The sequence below is a fragment of the Erythranthe guttata genome, chromosome 7, assembly GCF_056151865.1.
Source record: "Erythranthe guttata isolate IM_541 chromosome 7, IM_541, whole genome shotgun sequence".
NCBI classification, from domain to species: domain Eukaryota; kingdom Viridiplantae; phylum Streptophyta; class Magnoliopsida; order Lamiales; family Phrymaceae; genus Erythranthe; species Erythranthe guttata.
In genome coordinates, this window is record NC_142539.1 from 8,953,651 (window position 1) to 8,978,993 (window position 25,343).

General features: G+C 34.7%; 1 pseudogene across 1 annotated transcript; it reads left to right on the plus strand.

The window, feature by feature from the left end:
• The first annotated feature begins 13,286 nt into the window (after nt 1-13,286).
• On the plus strand, nt 13,287-22,944 carry LOC105950346 (putative LRR receptor-like serine/threonine-protein kinase At3g47570; annotated as a pseudogene). The gene is made up of 3 exons (XR_016031974.1): nt 13,287-13,496; nt 20,427-22,119; nt 22,215-22,944. The product of XR_016031974.1 is annotated as a putative LRR receptor-like serine/threonine-protein kinase At3g47570 (transcript).
• Nucleotides 22,945-25,343: the final 2,399 nt, after the last annotated feature.

The window sequence follows — 25,343 nt, forward strand, 5'->3', positions numbered from 1 at the left end:
ACATATTTCCATCAGATCTTCTGCATGAAAAACAAAAATCATTAAATAAATGTTTTGTTTGGAAACATGTGTAATGTTACTGTTCACATCAATTTTTCTGAATAATGTCTTCAATATTATGTGACAAATTATTTTGGTTTGAAAGTTTAATTTTTTTTTTTATATAAATCTGACAATTGTGTAGATGGCTTCAATTAATGATGCCGCTTCTAAGGTTGTCGGCGCGGCCGAAAAACCAAATAAGTTCACGGGCACGGACTTTGCTACTTGGAATAACAAAATGTTCTTCTACTTTACTACCATGAATTTGGCGAAATTTCTCAACGAGGAGGCACCTAAGGTGAAGGAAGGAGAAACTCCCGAAAATAACAAGGAAGTCTTCCTAGCCATTGATGCGTGGAGTCACTCTGATTTCCTATGCCGTAACTACATCTTGAATTGCTTGGACGAACCATTGTACAAAGTTTATAGTCCTATAAAGACTGCTAAACTTTTGTGGGATAGTTTATCCAAGAAATACAAGTCTGAAGATGCGGGTTATAGGAAATTCATAGTAGACAAATTCCAATTTTATCGAATGGTCGATAGCAAAACTGTGAGTGAGCAAGTGAATGAACTCCAACTCATGATCGACGCCGAGGGTCATGAGGTGAGTGAATCCTATCAAGTGGCTTCCATAATTGGAAAGCTTCCACCGAGTTGGACGGAGTTCAAACACTACCTAAGGCACAAGAAATCGGTTGCCAAATGGACGATGGAGGAACTCATAGCAAGGCTCAAGACCGAGGAGGATAGTAAATTACCGACAAGGGTGGTCAATTCGTGGGTAAGGCACATGTGGTGGAGAGCTCGAAGCAGAGCAACAAGCGAAAGGGTCTTACATTTAATAAAGGACCAAATAACAAGAAGAAGAGGTTCACGGGAGCGTGCTTTGTTTGTGGAAAGAATGGACACCTTGCGAAGGATTGCCGCCACCGCAAAGAAAACAATAAAAATGAAGCAAATGTCACCGTGGACGACAATATGCACCTTTCGGCAGTCGTAACAGAGGCCTACCTATTGAGCGATACTCGAGGATGGTGGGTAGACACCGGGGCAACTCGTCACATTTGTTATGACAAGAGCATGTTCTCCTCCTATAAAAAGTTGGAACAAGAACAAAAGCTCTTCATGGGAAATGATGCTTATTCGGTGGTTGAAGGACAAGGACAAGTGATCCTAAAATTCACTTCCGGAAAGGAAGTTACCTTGAACGATGTGCTACACGTTCCGGATATTAGGAAGAACTTAATCAGTGGTTCTATCCTAACCAAGAAAGGTTTCAAGTTGGCTTTTGAGTCGGAAAAATTTGTGCTAACCAAAGGAGGGTTCTACGTCGGAAAAGGGTACCTATGTGACGGTCTCTTTAAGGCGAACGTAGCCGTTATCGGCAAGAACTAAGCTACTACATTTATATTAGTAATTTTTAGTTTATATGGTTTATTTGCATTTTGTGATAAGAGTTGTAAGAACTTATTGCGTTGGAAAATGTCGTGTGTAAAACAAGGTTTTATTATACAAGTTTTTGACTAGTATATTTTTTTTAAAAATTGCCCTATGTTTTACAAAAAATCATATAAATATTTTATTCTTTCTTTTGAAACAATATTGTTTTCAATCCAATGACTTGGTTGAATTTGGGCATAATCAATATTTATTTATACTTCAAATAAGCACTCATGAGTGGTGCTTGATTTCTTTGTTTTCAAAACTTTTATAAGTTAGTTATTGATTTAAACGGTGCAATATGATTCTGTCAAATCATATTGTGAGTATTTTCTCAATAAAATTAAAATTCTTAAAATTTTGAGTTTGATAAAAAGGTAGCAAATGCGTATTTGTGAAATACAAAATAAGAAGATAACTTCTTAAATCCGATAGAGCGGATAATATGAGTAATTTATTTGCATTGCACCCTATTCACATCAAATGGGGTAGTCAAAAGGAAAATCATGATATAAAGACACGATTAAACTTGAGTTTACCGAACAACTTGTGGGGGAAACTCCTTGTGTATCTAATGACATATTAAATAGAGTTTCACACAAGATGAACATTCCTTATGAGTTATGGAAATATATATAATTGAACTATATATATCTCAAAATATGGGGGTATTTGACTACAAGTTACATATGTTTGTATATCCATTGAGGGATATGGTGAGGCAATATAATTGAATATAATCAATTAATAATTGCTCTTATACTTTAATAAGTCTCGACATATTTGTCGTAAACTTATAATGTGAGACACTTACTCTCGAATGAAATAGTTGATTTTTGTGAAATCCATAGATAACCGAGCGGATCCATTTAATAAGATTTATCTAGCGAGAGAGTTAAATGTGCGTCGAGGGGAATAAGTTTAAAGCCTAAATAACTAAGTTACCTTATACGGAAACCTAACTTGGCGACTGGAGATCCCACGGACCAAGTTCAATAGGACAACCAGTTCTGTGTAACTTAAATGAATGGAGCACTTAGGAGTTTTAACTCCATCTTATTCCTATGATGCAATAAGTGCAACCTACGACGTTCAAAAAGGTTAAGCTATTGCTTTTAATGACGTCTATATCTTGTAAATTACAAGTGGGGTATAGTAGGATACCCTTTATAGATGCGGTCACCTATGTTAGTGTGAGCTGGGTCGGGTCGTTGAGAATTCTTAAAGGCTGGAATTCTCTAAAGCACTCGCAGAACCCGAGGATGTTCGGGGCCAAAACGAACACAACCGAGAATTTGAACAAGTTCGTTTAGTATGGTGTTAAGTTTATTGTCTTGGTTTACACAAACAGCCGACGGTTCAAGATGAAATAATTCACCGATTGGCTAAGTAAATCCGATAAGCTTTAACTAGGGAAGGTTCAAGATGAAATATTTCACCTATCCCGATGCTGTACTATTCACTAAGGAATTTTGACAAATAGATCTTATGCGATAAGATTGGAAGAACAATTTTATTCATGTGGGGGATTGTTGGAATTTTCATGATTTCCAATAATTAATATTGAGTAATATTAATTAAATTATGAAAAGATTAATTTCATTTATTTACTTGATCATAATCATGAAGTAAAGTGAATGAAAATTGTCTTGATTAAATGGTTAAAGTTCAAAAAATGTGTGCTCGATGTGATCGAGTGATAGGACTAGTTTGGGCTTAAGTGTCCACAAATATTACTTTTGGGGACATTTAGTAATTAGTTAAATTAGTTGACCCAAAATTTAAATAATAAAATATTTGGCCCAAACCAAATATTTAATAATTGGCCCATGACCAATTAATTTTCCTACGTTTTTTGAACTCGGTAAAAAGAACAGACACATCTCTCTGCTTCTTCTCCAACCATTGCATTCCTCTGTGAATGGATCTCTACAACCTATAAATAAAGGCAGAATCTGGCCAATTCTGTACGGAATTTAATCGGCATTTGAGAGATAGTTCTTCATATTTTTCTTTTTCTTCGTCAAAGTTCCGTTCGTTGTTCAAGTTCGCCGTGGGTCGAATATTCGTGCAAATATTCGACAACCGATCGTTGTACCTTGGGAGACTACCGGGAAGAGACTGTGCACCGTTGACAGCCCAGAAATATTGTCTTGAGGGAATTGCTTTGGCAAGCCTCGATCGTTCTTTGTGGTTTTCACAATTCCTCTTTTCGACAAACAAGTAAGTATTTTTCGTTTACGCAGATTGTTATATATATATATATACTAACAATCTTAAGACAATAGATTTATATTTATTTTAATAACCTGCGTAGAAAAATTATTTGGTTATGCCATGAAGAGTTTGGGTTTCTGTGTTGCAATACGCAGCTGTAATAACTTGAAATCATAATTTCTATTGAAGTTAGTTTAATGGTTTTATATATTATATGCAATTAAAAAAAAAAAAATTGCGTTAGAATATTGATGCTTACATATTTCCATCAGATCTTCTGCATGAAAAACAAAAATCATTAAATAAATGTTTTGTTTGGAAACATGTGTAATGTTACTGTTCACATCAATTTTTCTGAATAATGTCTTCAATATTATGTGACAAATTATTTTGGTTTGAAAGTTTAATTTTTTTTTTTATATAAATCTGACAATTGTGTAGATGGCTTCAATTAATGATGCCGCTTCTAAGGTTGTCGGCGCGGCCGAAAAACCAAATAAGTTCACGGGCACGGACTTTGCTACTTGGAATAACAAAATGTTCTTCTACTTTACTACCATGAATTTGGCGAAATTTCTCAACGAGGAGGCACCTAAGGTGAAGGAAGGAGAAACTCCCGAAAATAACAAGGAAGTCTTCCTAGCCATTGATGCGTGGAGTCACTCTGATTTCCTATGCCGTAACTACATCTTGAATTGCTTGGACGAACCATTGTACAAAGTTTATAGTCCTATAAAGACTGCTAAACTTTTGTGGGATAGTTTATCCAAGAAATACAAGTCTGAAGATGCGGGTTATAGGAAATTCATAGTAGACAAATTCCAATTTTATCGAATGGTCGATAGCAAAACTGTGAGTGAGCAAGTGAATGAACTCCAACTCATGATCGACGCCGAGGGTCATGAGGTGAGTGAATCCTATCAAGTGGCTTCCATAATTGGAAAGCTTCCACCGAGTTGGACGGAGTTCAAACACTACCTAAGGCACAAGAAATCGGTTGCCAAATGGACGATGGAGGAACTCATAGCAAGGCTCAAGACCGAGGAGGATAGTAAATTACCGACAAGGGTGGTCAATTCGTGGGTAAGGCACATGTGGTGGAGAGCTCGAAGCAGAGCAACAAGCGAAAGGGTCTTACATTTAATAAAGGACCAAATAACAAGAAGAAGAGGTTCACGGGAGCGTGCTTTGTTTGTGGAAAGAATGGACACCTTGCGAAGGATTGCCGCCACCGCAAAGAAAACAATAAAAATGAAGCAAATGTCACCGTGGACGACAATATGCACCTTTCGGCAGTCGTAACAGAGGCCTACCTATTGAGCGATACTCGAGGATGGTGGGTAGACACCGGGGCAACTCGTCACATTTGTTATGACAAGAGCATGTTCTCCTCCTATAAAAAGTTGGAACAAGAACAAAAGCTCTTCATGGGAAATGATGCTTATTCGGTGGTTGAAGGACAAGGACAAGTGATCCTAAAATTCACTTCCGGAAAGGAAGTTACCTTGAACGATGTGCTACACGTTCCGGATATTAGGAAGAACTTAATCAGTGGTTCTATCCTAACCAAGAAAGGTTTCAAGTTGGCTTTTGAGTCGGAAAAATTTGTGCTAACCAAAGGAGGGTTCTACGTCGGAAAAGGGTACCTATGTGACGGTCTCTTTAAGGCGAACGTAGCCGTTATCGGCAAGAACTAAGCTACTACATTTATATTAGTAATTTTTAGTTTATATGGTTTATTTGCATTTTGTGATAAGAGTTGTAAGAACTTATTGCGTTGGAAAATGTCGTGTGTAAAACAAGGTTTTATTATACAAGTTTTTGACTAGTATATTTTTTTTAAAAATTGCCCTATGTTTTACAAAAAATCATATAAATATTTTATTCTTTCTTTTGAAACAATATTGTTTTCAATCCAATGACTTGGTTGAATTTGGGCATAATCAATATTTATTTATACTTCAAATAAGCACTCATGAGTGGTGCTTGATTTCTTTGTTTTCAAAACTTTTATAAGTTAGTTATTGATTTAAACGGTGCAATATGATTCTGTCAAATCATATTGTGAGTATTTTCTCAATAAAATTAAAATTCTTAAAATTTTGAGTTTGATAAAAAGGTAGCAAATGCGTATTTGTGAAATACAAAATAAGAAGATAACTTCTTAAATCCGATAGAGCGGATAATATGAGTAATTTATTTGCATTGCACCCTATTCACATCAAATGGGGTAGTCAAAAGGAAAATCATGATATAAAGACACGATTAAACTTGAGTTTACCGAACAACTTGTGGGGGAAACTCCTTGTGTATCTAATGACATATTAAATAGAGTTTCACACAAGATGAACATTCCTTATGAGTTATGGAAATATATATAATTGAACTATATATATCTCAAAATATGGGGGTATTTGACTACAAGTTACATATGTTTGTATATCCATTGAGGGATATGGTGAGGCAATATAATTGAATATAATCAATTAATAATTGCTCTTATACTTTAATAAGTCTCGACATATTTGTCGTAAACTTATAATGTGAGACACTTACTCTCGAATGAAATAGTTGATTTTTGTGAAATCCATAGATAACCGAGCGGATCCATTTAATAAGATTTATCTAGCGAGAGAGTTAAATGTGCGTCGAGGGGAATAAGTTTAAAGCCTAAATAACTAAGTTACCTTATACGGAAACCTAACTTGGCGACTGGAGATCCCACGGACCAAGTTCAATAGGACAACCAGTTCTGTGTAACTTAAATGAATGGAGCACTTAGGAGTTTTAACTCCATCTTATTCCTATGATGCAATAAGTGCAACCTACGACGTTCAAAAAGGTTAAGCTATTGCTTTTAATGACGTCTATATCTTGTAAATTACAAGTGGGGTATAGTAGGATACCCTTTATAGATGCGGTCACCTATGTTAGTGTGAGCTGGGTCGGGTCGTTGAGAATTCTTAAAGGCTGGAATTCTCTAAAGCACTCGCAGAACCCGAGGATGTTCGGGGCCAAAACGAACACAACCGAGAATTTGAACAAGTTCGTTTAGTATGGTGTTAAGTTTATTGTCTTGGTTTACACAAACAGCCGACGGTTCAAGATGAAATAATTCACCGATTGGCTAAGTAAATCCGATAAGCTTTAACTAGGGAAGGTTCAAGATGAAATATTTCACCTATCCCGATGCTGTACTATTCACTAAGGAATTTTGACAAATAGATCTTATGCGATAAGATTGGAAGAACAATTTTATTCATGTGGGGGATTGTTGGAATTTTCATGATTTCCAATAATTAATATTGAGTAATATTAATTAAATTATGAAAAGATTAATTTCATTTATTTACTTGATCATAATCATGAAGTAAAGTGAATGAAAATTGTCTTGATTAAATGGTTAAAGTTCAAAAAATGTGTGCTCGATGTGATCGAGTGATAGGACTAGTTTGGGCTTAAGTGTCCACAAATATTACTTTTGGGGACATTTAGTAATTAGTTAAATTAGTTGACCCAAAATTTAAATAATAAAATATTTGGCCCAAACCAAATATTTAATAATTGGCCCATGACCAATTAATTTTCCTACGTTTTTTGAACTCGGTAAAAAGAACAGACACATCTCTCTGCTTCTTCTCCAACCATTGCATTCCTCTGTGAATGGATCTCTACAACCTATAAATAAAGGCAGAATCTGGCCAATTCTGTACGGAATTTAATCGGCATTTGAGAGATAGTTCTTCATATTTTTCTTTTTCTTCGTCAAAGTTCCGTTCGTTGTTCAAGTTCGCCGTGGGTCGAATATTCGTGCAAATATTCGACAACCGATCGTTGTACCTTGGGAGACTACCGGGAAGAGACTGTGCACCGTTGACAGCCCAGAAATATTGTCTTGAGGGAATTGCTTTGGCAAGCCTCGATCGTTCTTTGTGGTTTTCACAATTCCTCTTTTCGACAAACAAGTAAGTATTTTTCGTTTACGCAGATTGTTATATATATATATACTAACAATCTTAAGACAATAGATTTATATTTATTTTAATAACCTGCGTAGAAAAATTATTTGGTTATGCCATGAAGAGTTTGGGTTTCTGTGTTGCAATACGCAGCTGTAATAACTTGAAATCATAATTTCTATTGAAGTTAGTTTAATGGTTTTATATATTATATGCAATTAAAAAAAAAAAAATTGCGTTAGAATATTGATGCTTACATATTTCCATCAGATCTTCTGCATGAAAAACAAAAATCATTAAATAAATGTTTTGTTTGGAAACATGTGTAATGTTACTGTTCACATCAATTTTTCTGAATAATGTCTTCAATATTATGTGACAAATTATTTTGGTTTGAAAGTTTAATTTTTTTTTTTATATAAATCTGACAATTGTGTAGATGGCTTCAATTAATGATGCCGCTTCTAAGGTTGTCGGCGCGGCCGAAAAACCAAATAAGTTCACGGGCACGGACTTTGCTACTTGGAATAACAAAATGTTCTTCTACTTTACTACCATGAATTTGGCGAAATTTCTCAACGAGGAGGCACCTAAGGTGAAGGAAGGAGAAACTCCCGAAAATAACAAGGAAGTCTTCCTAGCCATTGATGCGTGGAGTCACTCTGATTTCCTATGCCGTAACTACATCTTGAATTGCTTGGACGAACCATTGTACAAAGTTTATAGTCCTATAAAGACTGCTAAACTTTTGTGGGATAGTTTATCCAAGAAATACAAGTCTGAAGATGCGGGTTATAGGAAATTCATAGTAGACAACCTATAAATAAAGGCAGAATCTGGCCAATTCTGTACGGAATTTAATCGGCATTTGAGAGATAGTTCTTCATATTTTTCTTTTTCTTCGTCAAAGTTCCGTTCGTTGTTCAAGTTCGCCGTGGGTCGAATATTCGTGCAAATATTCGACAACCGATCGTTGTACCTTGGGAGACTACCGGGAAGAGACTGTGCACCGTTGACAGCCCAGAAATATTGTCTTAAGGGAATTGCTTTGGCAAGCCTCGATCGTTCTTTGTGGTTTTCACAATTCCTCTTTTCGACAAACAAGTAAGTATTTTTCGTTTACGCAGATTGTTATATATATATACTAACAGTAACCATATTTGAGTAGACACTCTACTTAATCACTCAGAACTTGTTTCTTGGATTAACCTTATACGAAGTAAGTACTTATATTTTTTATCGCTTTGTTTAGCTATTTATACGGAGTAGGAAATTCATAGAAAACATCATTAGTAATTCGTCATATAAGCTTAGTACGAAATTAAGTAGCTCTACCCCCATATTTATCATCCACGTGTTTGGGAAGTTAATTATGAAGTATCGCGAAGCCATTCGCCTGATCGATATTTGGTGGAGAGGATAGTATTAGGTTAATGGTTCAATTATAAGGCCAATATACAAGACAACATCAATTAACATGCTATAATAATATTAAACGATACATTTCACTAACAGCTTAAGCTTTTGGTTAAGATGGTCATTCAATATAATCAGATTCATTAGTTATTTTCGTAACTAAAATGTTAAGTTGGACATCAACGAATTGAGTTAGTAAAAGCTTCAAAGGCATATTAATTTGAGAAATCCTTGATCGTTGATTTAGTTTTAAGAGACTGGTTTTTCTCCATATCAAAATGTCAATTAGATACATACTAAATTAAAATACAACGGTCAAAGTGAAACACTATAACTATTGGGTACCAGTGTTTGAACCTTATTAATTACTCCCTCTGTCCCATATTATATGTCTTTTTATAGAGTTTTTTTGTCCCAAATTATTTGTCATTTTAGATTTTCAATGTATCATTAATTGCACTATTTTCAATTTTACCCTTTACCAGTCTTAATTAGTTAGTGTAAAATAATTAATGTCAGGGATATATTAGTATTTTCCTATGCTTTTCACTATAATCTATGCACATTTATTGATTTTCTTAATACGTGTGCAACAACCCAAAACGTCACTTAAATTGGGACGGAGGGAGTAATATTTTCTATTTTTCTCCACTTTATTACCACAATAATCATATATTAATGTGAATTTATTACATTTTGTCATATTTATAACTGGTAAATTATCATTAATAGCATACTATTCCAGATAAAAGTCAAAATTAACATAATAAGAATAACACTAGATTGTAACCTCGATAATTGGCAAAGTGAATTCTATTAATAAGAGTTGCTTTAATTCTCTTTAATATTAACTAAATAAGATTACAATTACAAAATATCTCCAATATTTCAATAATATATGATTTCTTATTCATCATCAGATTATATATTTAAGAGAAATAAAATTAAAATAAATAGTAAGAAAAGATTATATATTTAAGAGAAATAAAATTAAAATAAATAGTAAGAAGAAAATAATGAAAAAAATACGTAATTGCTCAAGTGCATCGCCTTTCTCTTCCACTTGTACAAATACAAATATATGACACATAAACAACCCTTACACACACACACACACACATATATGTATGTATACATAATATACTTACAATAACTTTCTTTTCCAAATTTTCATAAACAAAAAAAAAAAAAAAATTGTTCAACTTCAGTTCTGAATCAGCACAAGAATTTTGAAATGGAAGATGTATGAACTATCAATCCTTCTTTCTTTTTTGTGACCTCTATTTTCCCATCATTTTTTTTTGAATGACTTGAAATTAAAGATATATATGATTGAATCTTTGTTGCAGATCTCATCCAGTGTGCCTTCAAATGATTTTGATGCGGTGATCTCTCCTGAGCCCGTTTCGTATTTGTTTCCAATGACAGTGGTGGAGCCAGAGGTAACCGATCTTATTGAGTTCCATTGCATTTTCTTCTCTAACTTATGTTTTTCTATTTTACTTTTAGAGTTTTCTAAAATTGTTTATTTAATTGTTAAATATAATTTTCGGGGATCTGACTGTTTCGATTGTTCAAGTTGAGGAGGATGATTCTTTGAAAAATAAAGAAGTGTGATTAGCCTATATATACTTCAAATGTTGAAAGATTGCATTTTTATTCAAAAATTTTATGGCGCGAAATGTCGTAGTAACTTGTTGAGTCAAATAGTCGATGTCGTGCGAAAATGGACAGTGTCATGATATAAAAAACTGATGCATCTATTTTCCATTTTTTTTTCAAAAGTTATTATTTTTCTATCAATGTAATTTTGTGTGAAAATTATTCTATATTTATGAGAATGCTTTGATGGGAAATAATTGTGATTAGCATTCAATAACCTTCATGATGAGTTGATCGTCGATTTACAAAATCATTCTAAATTTTATGGCGCGAAATGCATGAAATACTTTACGTGAAAATAGACATGAAAATACAATCTACAACTTATTATATATTTGTTATTATAGATATAAAATGATATATTTGTGCTAAAGTTAGAATTTGGAAATTCTTCCGTTTCGTTGATTTAAGCGCCACTTGACTTTACAATATATATGCAAGACTATAATTAAATTTTCTTTTTTCTTAAAGAAAAATTAAATGCAGCATATAAAATAAAATCAATAAGTGTGAATAATTTAGAAAATAAGGAGGCACCATCTCTTTTAGGCAACAATGAAAATCACATTTATTTTTTCATCTCTATGTTCAATTTCACAATGTATTTGAATGCATAATAACAATAATAACGGTGACTACCAGTAATAATAAATATGAATAGGAGATTTTTATATTTAATGTTTCTATTTTGTCAAATTCATATATTTTTTCTACTACATGTGTAATTAATTACCTTTCTTTTCTTTGGTTTAAACTACAATGGTTTTTTATTTATTTGGAAAACTTCATTCAACTCTCAAGCTATGTATGTGTTAATAGTTCGTAAAACAACATTACGGTTTTTTTAAAATATTATTGTATATAAGTATTTATTTTCCTAGCTAATCTTTTATGTAATAGTTTTGAAATAATTCTCTATTCAACATTAAATAATATTACGTTAGGAGCGAGCTGAGTTACCCAACCCAATGCATTCAATAGAAAGGAACGAACGTACTCTATCAACATCTAATGTTGAAAAGACTTGGAGGGCTTCATTTAAGATCCTCCAATGCCATGGCGTTCTCAACACCTATATATTGGAGATGCATCACGAGGTACGTCCATTGAAAGACTAATAATACAAGCTGTTTATTTTAATAATCTTGTCGTGATTAATAAATACATATGTTATATTATATATAGACACATACACATACACATACACGCACGGAAACATACACACACATATATACATGTTGATGTGTGTATATATGTGTAGCCTTCAAAATAGAAGTACAATGCAATGATCTATTTTGTTCTTTAATTTTATACATATCCCTTGGTTAAAGAAAAATATTGAGTCTACTTTCAATTTTCTAAAATAGATAACTAATTCTTAGATATTTTTCCAAAGTCACAATCCAACTTCCATATACATTTTCCATCATTTGTTTACGTGCAAGTAAGGTATTTTCTTTCCGAAAACTAATGGTTATAAATAAGTGGTTTCCATATATGTATAGTACATGATAATTAAAGTTATACCCTTACAATATATTTTTCTAAAAAATATATTACAGACTGAGAGTGCCAACGGTTCTGCATATCAGTTGGTTGTGCATGAAAAGGAGGTGCAAGTGAAGGTTCTTTCCGATACAAAGAACATTACTATTTCCGCCAATGTGCACATTGTGAATCCTCTTCACGTTCGACCGCGAAGTCAACTATCTTTGCGGGAGCGATTAGGGAGATGGACCGTGGAACAAAGAAAACATAATAATTCAGAGAGAAGAGATAAGGTATTGTACTTAGTTATTTTTCATTACTTGGTTATATTTTATTGGACATTGCTTTAGTTATTTCATATCGTAATATTTTCTTACTTAATTATATCATTTTGAATAAACTCAAAAAAAATATTTTATATTTCAGTTCTACGTCCATGAAAAATTCTCCAAGAAGTTCAGATCTCTGCAAGAGGTTGCGACATTCATACTCTACAATTGCTACAGAGAGGACTTAAAGACCGCTCCAAATGTCGAAATATAATAAATTCAAGTGATACATTGTTTTTTTTTTATTATTTTCTCTCTCCTAGTTTTACCTAGACATATCTGATATGCCTAATTGGGCCAACCCAATGGACTTACAATTTATTTACCTACTGGGCCACGAGCCCAATATTGAAGACTAATATCACCGAGGCCCAATCACCTTCAAATAAGGTTTGGGCTCAACGATCTCATCTATGGTATAAATAACGATATAATTCATTTGCTAAAGGTACGCCCTATTATCCAAATAATACTAGGGGTCATATTCTCCCAACTATTTCCATTATCCGCACGTCTGACTTGAGCGTCGGAGGGGTTTCCGCCGGATCAACCCGCGGCCTAGTTCATGTGTTTTTTATTCGCAGGTATCTCAGGGCTATCTAGCACGTGAGCAGTGACCCACTTTGCTTTCCCAGCTCCTTCAATCTCAACTATATAAGGTGATCTATTTTTAGCATCATCATTTTGGCGCCGTCTGTGGGAAGGCAGACATAATCACGTAGCGCGCACGATGGCCTTGAGACATTTGCCCAGGGGGAGTGTGACACTGCTAACAACCTCCCACCTCGTGAAGGCTCTGGCTTGCCACATCCTCCTCCTCGTGCTCGGGATCCACCACGAGACCTTCCTCGGATGTCCCACCAGATCCTCAACAGGATTCACTTCTTCCCGCCCCTCGATCGGTTCAGACAACCGACGAGGCCCTTCAATGCTAGCATGGGTTATAGACTCCCTGGGGGCTTACCTCTGCCCCGAAAATATTTCGTTCGCCAAGGGTTATCGACTCCCTGGGGGCTTACATTTGCCCCCAAAATATTTCGTTCGCCAAGGGTTATCGACTCCCTAGGGGTTTACCGTTCCCCATAAACTTTTCGCTCGCCAAGGGTTATCGACTCCCTGGGGGTTTACAATGCCCCCAAAATATTTCGTTCACCAAGGGTACGTGATCGCCACATCATAAGTTGGGGGTTATCCCACCCCAAGGTTAGGCATCTCACCCCAAGGGTACGTGATCGCCTCATTCTAAGTTGAGGGTTATCCCAACCCAAGGTTAGGCATCTCATCCCAAGGGTACGTGATCGCTTCAACCTAAGTTGGGGGTTATCCCACCCAAGGTTAGGCATCTCATCCCAAGGGTACGTGATCGTCTCATCCTAAGTTGGGGGTTATCCCACGCTAAGGTTGGGCATCTCATCTCAATGGTTGAACTCCACCCTTACTTTTCAACCTCAAGCGGGTTCACATCCCACATCTCCATCCGGATTTACATCACTCTCGGATCCCTCTGATTCTTCACTATCACTCCTAAAATCTACAAATTGAGATCTAAAACGTCTCCTACTAGCACCAACACATCTATAATATTGGTAATTCCATTATTCGATGCCAAATTATGATCCGGAGAAGAAACAAGTTGACGCTCCGCGAAAACGGGCGAAAAAGGACCAATAACGCGCCTCACGCGCGAATCAGCCCTACCCCACCCCACCCCAGCCCCCCACCCCCCACCCACCCCACCCGCGCGTCGCGCGGGGTACCCTTTTCGACTTGGCTCCCACATCGTCTCGAGAGTGGGGGGCTTGCGAGACAACTCCCGCGAGGAACCAACTCGCTCGGAACTACTCCCACGAGGAGACAACTCGCTCGGTCATACAACTAGCAGCGAGACAACTCCCACGAGAAGACAACTCGCTCGGTACTACCAACCCGCAGCGAGACAACTCCCATGAGGAGCCAACTGATATCAGGCCTTACGCCAACGAGCGACTACTACAATTTTTACTCTCGACACGATCTGTCACCCATTTCGACATGGCCCCCACATCGACTCGAGAGTGGGGGCTTAATGATATGCCTAATTGGGCCAACCCAATGGACTTACAATTTATTTACCTACTGGGCCACGAGCCCAATATTGAAGACTAATATCACCGAGGCCCAATCACCTTCAAATAAGGTTTGGGCTCAACGATCTCATCTATGGTATAAATAACGATATAATTCATTTGCTAAAGGTACGCCCTATTATCCAAATAATACTAGGGGTCATATTCTCCCAACTATTTCCATTATCCGCACGTCTGACTTGAGCGTCGGAGGGGTTTCCGCCGGATCAACCCCCGGCCTAGTTCATGTGTTTTTTATTCGCAGGTATCTCAGGGCTATCTAGCACGTGAGCAGTAACCCACTTTGCTTTCCCAGCTCCTTCAATCTCAACTATATAAGGTGATCTATTTTTAGCATCATCAATATCTATTGAAACAAATTGATAATATGTGTTAAAGGTGCTCATGTAATGAAAATCTGACAATATCTAACATACTTGATACATAATTTTTTTTTGTAGCTAGGATGAAAGAACATAACGGTTTATAATACACTCGAATTTGTCATGAATACATTAAATACTATCCAATGAATAATTAGAAAACAACTTTCCTATTTAGGTGTTCCGTAGGGGGGTGAATGCGAACTCATCTTCCATGAATGCCTTTGATCTTTTCGATATCATTGCGGGTGAATACGATCAATTCCATAGTACAAGGGTTCAAAGTGTATTTCAACCTTGATTAAATAATGATTCTATATAAACATGGTCGGAGGGTCTAGAATATATGTGTAAATTAAGAGAATGAAGAAAATATTTTTATACGCTAAAAATGTATAAATTTCAACTTTGAGGGGCTAAAGTACATAAACTAATAGATAATAAGTAACACAATATATAAAAAAAAAATACTAAAAAGTTGATAGTTTTTTTTTTCCTGCCGGGGCGGGCCCCCCTAAGTTATAATGTGGGTCTGCCCCCCCACCCCCGGCATATAAGTATAAAGGTCCTCAAAAAATCTCTTTTCATTCTTGGATTCAAAATTATGAAAAAAATATTTCTTGTTATCGAAATAAACAATAGATGGAAATAAATTGCGTCCGATAAGATTTGAACCTATACCACTGAACTCAATTAGTAGTACTTCTAGAGCCCACTTCTTCCCCACACTACGAGTGAAAGGGAAAGGTTTAATACAAGCTAAATCTTCTAATTTGATAATTAGGCCAAAGAAATAGCTTAAATTTCATTAATTACTATTTATCTCTATCAAGATGGTTATTGTCATGTGAAACTTGGCTGTTGTAACTGTAGTATGTAGAAAAGTTTAAGGATAATATCGGAAAAGTGGATTTTATTTTAGGGCCAAAAACATGATTTTCCCAAATCTTTTGTATAGGATTTGGGGTAAATTCCACATTTCCCGATTGTACTTTGGCTGGATATCAATTTACCATTTTCTACTCTCAATTGCATCGATTTGCCCCCTGTACTTGAAAAATTGTCTCATTATGACCCTCGCCGTTAGTTTTCAGACATTTCACCTTAAAACTTTTTGATCTAAGTCTGAAAATTACAAAAAAGCCACCGCTCCCAGTTTAAATAATTATTAAAAAAATAAAAAATAAATAATAAATTGTGGCGGCGTCGTAGACTATGTTTTCTCGTTGTCTTGATTTTTTTATTATTTTATTTATTGTTTTTTGTTTTTTATTTGTTTAAATAATTATTTAAACTTGGAGAGGTGGTGTTTTTGTAATTTCGGAGCTTAGATCAGATGGTGTTAAGGTCAAATGTCTGAAAACTAACAGCGTTGGCCACATTGAGAGAATTTTAAAGTACAAAGGCAAATCGATGCAATCGAGAGTAGAATGGGGTAAAGTGATCCCAAGCCAAAGTACAGGAGGGAAAGTGGAATTTACACTAGAATTTTTTGTAGGCTTATGGATCTTTATTGTTCTGATTTGAATAACAAAAAAAAATCTAAGATTAATTAACATAAACCTCATTGCTTAAGAAATAAAAAAAAAACAAATATGTCATAGAATTATTTTTCTAATAAAATGTTTCATAGTTTTAATAATCTTTAAAAGTTTATTTTCGTTTCATTCATCTATACATATTTTACTTAAGTAAATAATTGTAGTTTAATATTTTTGTTTTGAAGTGTTAACTTATTTGATTCCACATTAATTATTTGATTACTAATGATTTCTTTTCTTAAATATTATCTCTTTATTAGTTTTATAAAATTTTGACAAGGGGACTAAGAAGGAAATAAATAAGGGTGATTACAATCGGCCCTGAGGTATGGTTAAATTACGAAAAAACTCTTTTTGTTTGAGTAATTACAACCACCGATCCACTATAAATCTTCTTACATGGAATCTTCTAGATTATATGGAATCTTCTAGATTATATGGAATCTTCTCAATTTTAGTGAAATTTTCTAAATTATATAGAATCTTCTCAATTTTCGTAATTTGGCAACACCTCAAGAGTGATTATAATTTACCCAAAAAATAGAGAAAAGTAATTAAGTTAAATTGTTTTTATTTCTTTTTTCTAAGAGTCACAAGACCAGAATATTTTATGGGAAAATGAAGTGGGAAACATTGAAGCCTAAGTCAAATAAAAGGTCTTTACTCATTAAGATATGACTCACACACAATCAACTAAGCGTTGAAAAAAATAAGGCAAAATTCCAAAACACTTGTTATTTATTAACGCGTAGACAATGTGCCAAAATATCAAGCAAGTCAACCATCGTCTTTTCTTCGTTGGTCTTCTCAAGCAATAACAAAACATATTTACTTTCATTGGTGGCTTTTCCTTTTAACTGGAAAAGAACATAACTGAAAAATACAGTTTTCACCTCTCAAGTTTGGACCAATTCCATAGTTGGTCTTCCATGTTTAAAAAAAACATTTGGTCCCTTATGTTTCAAAAATTCAAGATTGTTAGTCATTTTCGTCAATTTTCTGTTAAAACTAACGGAATCAAACATGTGTCCGTCACTACCATAACTGGCGGACTACGGGTAAATTGTCGGAAATGACCAAAAATGTCAAATTATTGAAACATAAGGGACCAAATGTGTTTTCTGTGAAAATGGGGACCAAATGTGAAATTATTGCAAACTTGAGGGATGAAAACTGTAAATTTCCCGTAAAAGAACATGTGTATTACTCCAATACTGCATTAATCATATAATTTTAATTGGGAAAAAATGTAGTTTACATCCCTCAAGTTTCCACCGATTTCACATTTGGTCCCTCATGTTTAAAAAACATACATTTAGTCCCTCGTGTTTAAAAAAAATACATTTAGTCTCTCATGTTTAAAAATTAAATAGTTTTAGTCCTTTCTGTCAATTTCCGTCAGCACTAACGGGATCAAGCGTGTGTCCATCACTGCCTTACCTGAGCAACCAACGATAAATTGACAGACATGACCAAAAGTGTTCAACTATTGAAACATGAGGGACCAAATGTGTTTTTTTGTGAACATGAGATGGCAAATGTGCAATTGATGCAAACTTGGTGGGTGAAAACTGCAATTTTTCCATTTTGAATTTTACCCTTACAAACTTTCTCTAACTCTCTCTTATTAACTAGTGGACTCATTTTAGTCCAACAACGTACATTTTCATAAAATCAAGTCACATTTAATGAAGGGCAAATGGCAAAAAGGCCCATCACATGGGACTTAAATGCATTTTGGTCCACAAAAAAAACAGTCTCTCAATTAAGCCCATCCCCATGTCTTTAGTCTAAAATACCCTCATTAATATAATTCTTATCAATTCCACCCATTATGATCTAACTTCCTTAATATTACACATTCACCCCGGATTTAAACAAATATATTACATTAACCCCCAAAACTTTTTTTTTTAGAAATAATTTTTTTTTCTGAAATGTCCAAATTCCGGCCAGATTCCGGCGTTGACTTTTTTTTTTTTTTTCGAAAACTTCTTGTTTTCCTGAATTTTTTTCCGGTCGGTCAACCACCGTTGACCGCCGGTCTCCGGCGTTAACTTTTTTTTTTTTTTTTTTTTTGAATTTTTTTTTCTTAGAAGAAAAAAATATTTTAATTAATATTACTGTTTTAGCTACTAAATTACTGTCTCAGACAGTAATATTACTGTTTGGCACAGTAATATTATGAATATTATTTTTTCCGAACAGTAATATTATGAATATTATTTTTTCCGAACAGTAATATTATGAATATTATTTTTCTGGAATAGTAATATTATTAATATTATTGTCTAAGACAGTTAAATTACTGTTGAAGACAGTAATTTAGCATCTGAGGCAGTACTATTAATTAAAATATTTTTTTTTAAGAAAAAAAATGAAAAAAGCCAATTAACAGTTAAATTACTGTCTCCGACAGTTAAATTACTGTCTCCGACAGTTAAATAACTGCTGGAGACAGTAATTTAGCAAACAAATACAGTAATATTAATTAAAAATATTTTTTTAAGAATAAAAAAGTCAATTAACAGTTAAATATTTTTGAAGAAAAAAAAAGAGTCATTTAACAGCTAAATTACTGTCTCCGGCAGTTAAATAACTGCCGGAGACAGTAATTTAGCAGCCAAGACAGTAATATTAATTAAAAAAAAATTAAGAAAAAACAAAAAAAAAAAAGTCAACGCCGGAATCTGGCCGGAAAAAAAACATTTCAGAAAAAAAAAATATTTTCTGAAAAAAAAAAGTGTTGGGGGTTAATGTGATATATTTTTTTAAATCCGGGGTCAATGTGTAATATTAAGGAAGTTAGAGCATAATGGGTGGAATTGATAAGAATTAGGGTTAAAATTGGGGTCAAAATTGAAATTAGGGTTAAAATTGGTTAATTGATGAAATTGGGCTAAATTGGGGTGTAAATCATGAAATTGGAGTTAAATTGGGTTTCAATGAATTGGGGTAATTTTGGTATATATAAAAGGATTTTCCTTATTTGCAAATAAGTTTGAATGGGGTTGATTTATTTGAAAGACAAAAAAGTTGGATGTCCCTCTTTTAATTAAGTGCCCTTGTCACGGGCCTATTTGCCATTACCCCTTTAATGAATTCATTAATTATTGTGCAAAGCTAAAAACAACGGTTATAAAAGAAATGGAGGGAGCATACTTTAAAGTCAATAAATTAGTACACGGAACAGTTAATTTCCGTACAAACTATTGAAACCATTGTGTTCTAATGGCCAAAATTAATCAACATTTTTTATTTATTTTTGCAGCGAGGACTTGAATCTTCTTCTTCTTTTTTTTTTTTTTTTTTTTTTTTTTTTTTTTTTTGAGGAAGGCATGAAAATATAAAGCAGTCTACTACACATGGTGAAATAGTAAGAGTTTAGTTGCACATTATAATGGTTCATGTAATTTGAAAAGTAAAAGATTGCAAAATACCTTTGAAAGATGGGGTAATTAAAATATTATTATAATAATAATAATAATAATAATAATAATAATAATAATAATAATAATAATAATAATAATAATAATAATAATAATAATAATAATAATAATAATAATAATAATAATAATAATAATAATAATAATAATAATAATAATAATAATAATAATAATAATAATAATAATAATTTTATTTTATAGTATAAAAAAATAAGAAGCTCTCGAGTCAGCTCACGAGCTGTCGAACAGTTATAATTGGGTTCGAGCTCGAGCTCAATAATCCAAACTTGAGTTCGAGCTTTTGTCGACCAGCTCGTCGAGTTCACGAGCCGGCCTAACTCGTTTACCACAGCAAGTCCGTAAGTCTACAATTCCACCAAGGATTCTTAACCAAGAGAAAAGAAAATGTAAAACAAAGAGATATTGGTTTCATTTCATCACTCACTAACTGCACCCAACTACTAGTTCTTGATCTGACGAACAATCCATTAATTAGTGGTACAATCCCCGAAAGCGTCGGAAATATCTCTGTTAGCCTTTCTTATTTAGGAATTGGTGGTACTCAAGTACGTGGAAAAATTCCGTCGGGTATCGGAAACCTTGTTGGTCTCACTTCTTTGTATCTTGCAAGCAATTCCCTCGAGGGTTCGATTCCTTCGGGCATTGGGAAGCTTATTAATCTGAATATTCTAAACTTGGCGGAAAATAGATTTACGGGTGAGTTACCATCTTTATTTGGAAACTTGAGTTTGATTACTAAACTATACTTAACCAGAAACAATTTTTCTAGTGCTATTCCTGAGAGTCTTGGTAACTGCACAAACATGCTAGAGTTAGATCTTTCCGAAAACAACTTCAACGGCGCCATACCTCCAGAGATTCTTATTTCCACCATTTCCATTTCATTGAATCTATCTTACAATGCACTCACGGGTCCGATTCCGGTTGAAGTTGGATCTTTAACATCCGTGGCAAACTTGAATTTCTCCAACAATAGATTGTCGGGACTTATTCCCGACAATTTAGGAAAGTGCGTTAGCTTGGAACAACTTCACCTCGAGGGCAATTTACTTGAAGGACACATACCTCAAGGCATAAGTTCATTGATGGGATTAACAAATTTGGATCTTTCACGAAATAATTTGTCTCGCACGATCCCGAGATTCCTTAATTTGCTACAACTCCAACAATTTATCGTTCCAAGGACAAGTGCCGACGACCGGAGTGTTTAAAAATAAGACCGCAATTTCCCTGCAAGGGAACAATGAATTGTGTGGAGGAATTCTTGAGTTGGACCTTCGTCCTTGCACTTCATCATCGGTTTCCACGTTGAAGAAAATTTTATCCACTCTAGTAAAAATCGTGATCCCAATAGCTGGAGTTTCAGCACTACTATGCCTCGTCATTTTTCTTTACAAGAGAAGAACACCGAAAAAGAATACATCTGCTCCGCCATCTTAAATGGAATTCCTTTCTTGAGGCTTTCCTATTCCGATCTACTTAAAGCAACGGGCAGATTCGCCGAAACTAGCCTAGTAGGTGTTGGATGTTTTGGATCAGTTTACAAAGGCGTTCTTGACGAAGGGATGAAAACTATCGCCGTGAAAGTGCTAAATCTTGTCGTGCGAGGGGGCATCTAAGAGCTTCATGGCGGAATGCAATCCGCTAAGAGACATACGACACATAAATCTCGTGAAAATATTGAGTGTTTGTGAAAGCATAGACTTCCAAGGAAACGACTTCAAAGCGATTGTCTACGAGTTCAAGACTAACGGGAGTTTGGATAAATGGTTTTACTACAACGATGAACAAGAACAAGAATCGGACGCACAACATAGAAACCTCAACATGATTGAGAGGCTCAATATCTCCTTCGATGTTGCTCAAGCACTTGAATATCTCCATTGAGGTACCGAGTCGACAATTGTTCACGGCGATCTGAAGCCGAGTAACGTTCTTTTGGATCAAGATATGGTGGCTTGTGTCGGTGATTTCGGTCTAGCGAAAATCATTTCAAGCATACTTCCAACGCGCAAGAAAGCAGTAACACAATCGGAATCAAGGGTACCTTCGGTTACGTTCCACCAGGTAAATATGACTTCATTATTAATCTCATCTTCAATAAACTCTATTTTTTTACAAGCTCTATATCGAATAATTAAATACCTTGAATCTACGCGCAGAGTATGGCATGAGTAACTCGATCTCAACTAAAGGGGATGTGTATAGCTACGGTATTCTTGTCTTGGAGATGTTCATGAATAAAAGACCAACCGATGATTCGTTTAACGAACATGCCAATCTCCACAATTTCGTTAATGCGGCGTTTCCTGATCGTACAATCGAAATAATGGATCCTTACATTAAAAAAGGCCCACACGAGAATAATAGTAAGATCGAGAAATGGATGTCTTCTATTATGAGAATCGGGTTGTCGTGTTCGAAAGAATTGCCAAGCGATAGGATGTCCATGAAAGATGTTGTTAAGTATAGGAAGAATAGAATTGGAGAAGGAGAGAAATAATACGTAATATAATAGAAACCCCCATTGTGTTATGGGTTGATTACATGGAATATATATAGAGAAATATTGCAAGGTAATAGAGTTTAATTAGGTAACTAAATCCTAACTAATCTAGGTAATCGAATCATAATAGAATCCTAATATTACAAGGATTCTATAATATCAAATAACATAATAATACTCTAATACGCCCCCGCAGTCGAAACGTGACGAACGTGAAGACTGGACAATCACTTGCTAACACGCTCCCGCAGTCGGAACGAATAAACTTCAAAAGTGAAGACTGGACAGAAACAGCGAAACACAACGCTAGAGAATTCCTCTGTGGAAATATCTGCCCAATTTAAAAAAAAAAACAATAATAATAAAAGTAATAACGGGTGATAGAAAAATAAGCAACCTTTGTTTTTTTTTTTTATCGAGATAGAGAGAAGAGATGAGAGAGGGGGGAAGAAAATTGGGTGGTGTTCGCCGGCCATGGAGAAGAGAAGAGGCGGCGGCTAGGTTTTAGACCATGGAGAAGAAAAGAGGAAGAAGAACGGAAAAAAAATAGAGAAGATACCATATAGGAAGAATAGAAAAGGAGAAAGAGAGAAATAATAATATGTAATATAATCAAGGTTCTAAAAGGCGGTAATCGGGTACGTGGCGGTTAGGGACCGCCACACAATAAATCGCCGCGGCGGTGATTTATTGGAGATAAATCGGAAATATATCGGTTTTTAAATTTAGTGTAATATATTTCTAAATATTATTTGTAAATACTCAAAATATATATAAAAGAATATTTAAACATAATTCTATCCTATCATTCATAAGTTATTATATAATTCTAATTACTCAATAAATAACAAAATTTAAAAAATAATAAGATCATAATATAATAAAAGATTCTTACGAAATACAAATACTACGCAAGTCTTTCGCATCAACAATTAATATAAACACAACAAAGCATAAATTGTGGGGTAGTACTTGGTTTGGTTTTGGAAGTTGAAAGAATTGGAAGAAAAAAAAAATTCAAAACATATTTTATTTTTAATTTAAAAAAAAAAAAAAAAAAAAAACCGATTTGTTGACCGATATATCGGTTTGACCCGCCAAAAAACCGCCGCAAACCGCCTCGCCGTAAAAAACTGATATTCCAAACCGCCTCAACAAAATCGTAAAGGTTTATAACCGATACCGATATGGCGGCCGATATATCGACCGCCACGACCGCTATTTAGAACACTGAATATAATAGAAACCCCCATTGTGTTATGGGTTGATTACATCGAATATATATAGAGAAATATTGAAAGGTAATAGAGTTTGACTAGGTAACTAAATCCTAACAAATCTAGGTAACCGAATCATAATAGAATCCTAATATACTATAATATGTAATAATATAATATACTCTAACACGCTCCCGCAGTCGAAACGTGACGAACGTGAAGACTGGACAATCCCTTGCTAACACGCTCCCGCAGTCAGAACGAACAAACTCCAAATGTGAAGACTGGACAAAAAAACCCGGGAAATCCAACAGTAATGAAATCCTTGGTGAAAATATACGTCAAATTAATAGAAAGAAGAAAATAATAATAATAACATGGAGAATTTATTTTATTTTATTTTTTAATCGAGAGAGGGAGATGATATGAGAGAGGGAAGAAGAATGATTAGAGAAGGATAGAGATTAAAGAGAGAGAAAAGAGATTAAATCGAATAAGAAGAAGAAGATGTCGAAGAAATATAAGTGAAAAGAAGAAGAGTACCACCACCGGGAGAATTGGTTTGGTGGTTGCCGGCCATGGAGAAGAAGAGAGGCGACGGCTAGGTTTTAGGCCATGGAGGAGGAGGAGAAGAAGAAGAAGAAGAAGAAGAAGAAGAAGAAGAAGAAGAAGAAGAAGAAGAAGAAGAAGAAAGAAGAAGAAGAAGAAGAAGAAAGAAGAAGAAGAAGAAGAAGAAGAAGAAGAAGAAGAAGAAGAAGAAGAAGAAGAAGAAGAAGAAGAAGAAGAAGAAGAAGAAGAAGAAGAAGAAGAAGAAGAAGAAGAAAGAAGAAGAAGAAGAAGAAGAAGAAGAAGAAGAAGAAGAAGAAGAAGAAGAAGAAGAAGAAGAAGAAGAAGAAGAAGAAGAAGAAGAAGAAGAAGAAGAAGAAGAAGAAGAAGAAGAAGAAGAAGAAGAAGAAGAAGAAGAAGAAGAAGAAGAAGAAGAAGAAGAAGAAGAAGAAGAAGAAGAAGAAGAAGAAGAAGAAGAAGAAGAAGAAGAAGAAGAAGAAGAAGAAGAAGAAGAAGAAGAAGAAGAAGAAGAAGAAGAAGAAGAAGAAGAAGAAGAAGAAGAAGAAGAAGAAGAAGAAGAAGAAGAAGAAGAAGAAGAAGAAGAAGAAGAAGAAGAAGAAGAAGAAGAAGAAGAAGAAGAAGAAGAAGAAGAAGATAGAGAAGATATACCACCGGGGGAGGGAGAAAATTCGGGTGGTGTTCACAGAAAATATAGAAAAAGAAAGATAGAGAGAAGAGTACCACCACCGGGGAGGAAGAAAATTGATTTAGTGGTCGCACCGATAACTAAAAAGTCTATATTTGACAAAAAAAAAAACCAATTCAACTCCAATTTCATAATTTAAATCTCAATTTAGCCCAATTTCACCAATTAACCAATTTTGACCATAATTTCATTTTTTACCCCAATTTTGACCTGCCACCACCGGAGACTGTCGGAGACCCACGGTCTCCGGCGTTGACTCTCTTTCTTTTTTTTGAAAACTTTTTATTTGTCTGAAATTTTTTTTCCGGTAGGTCAG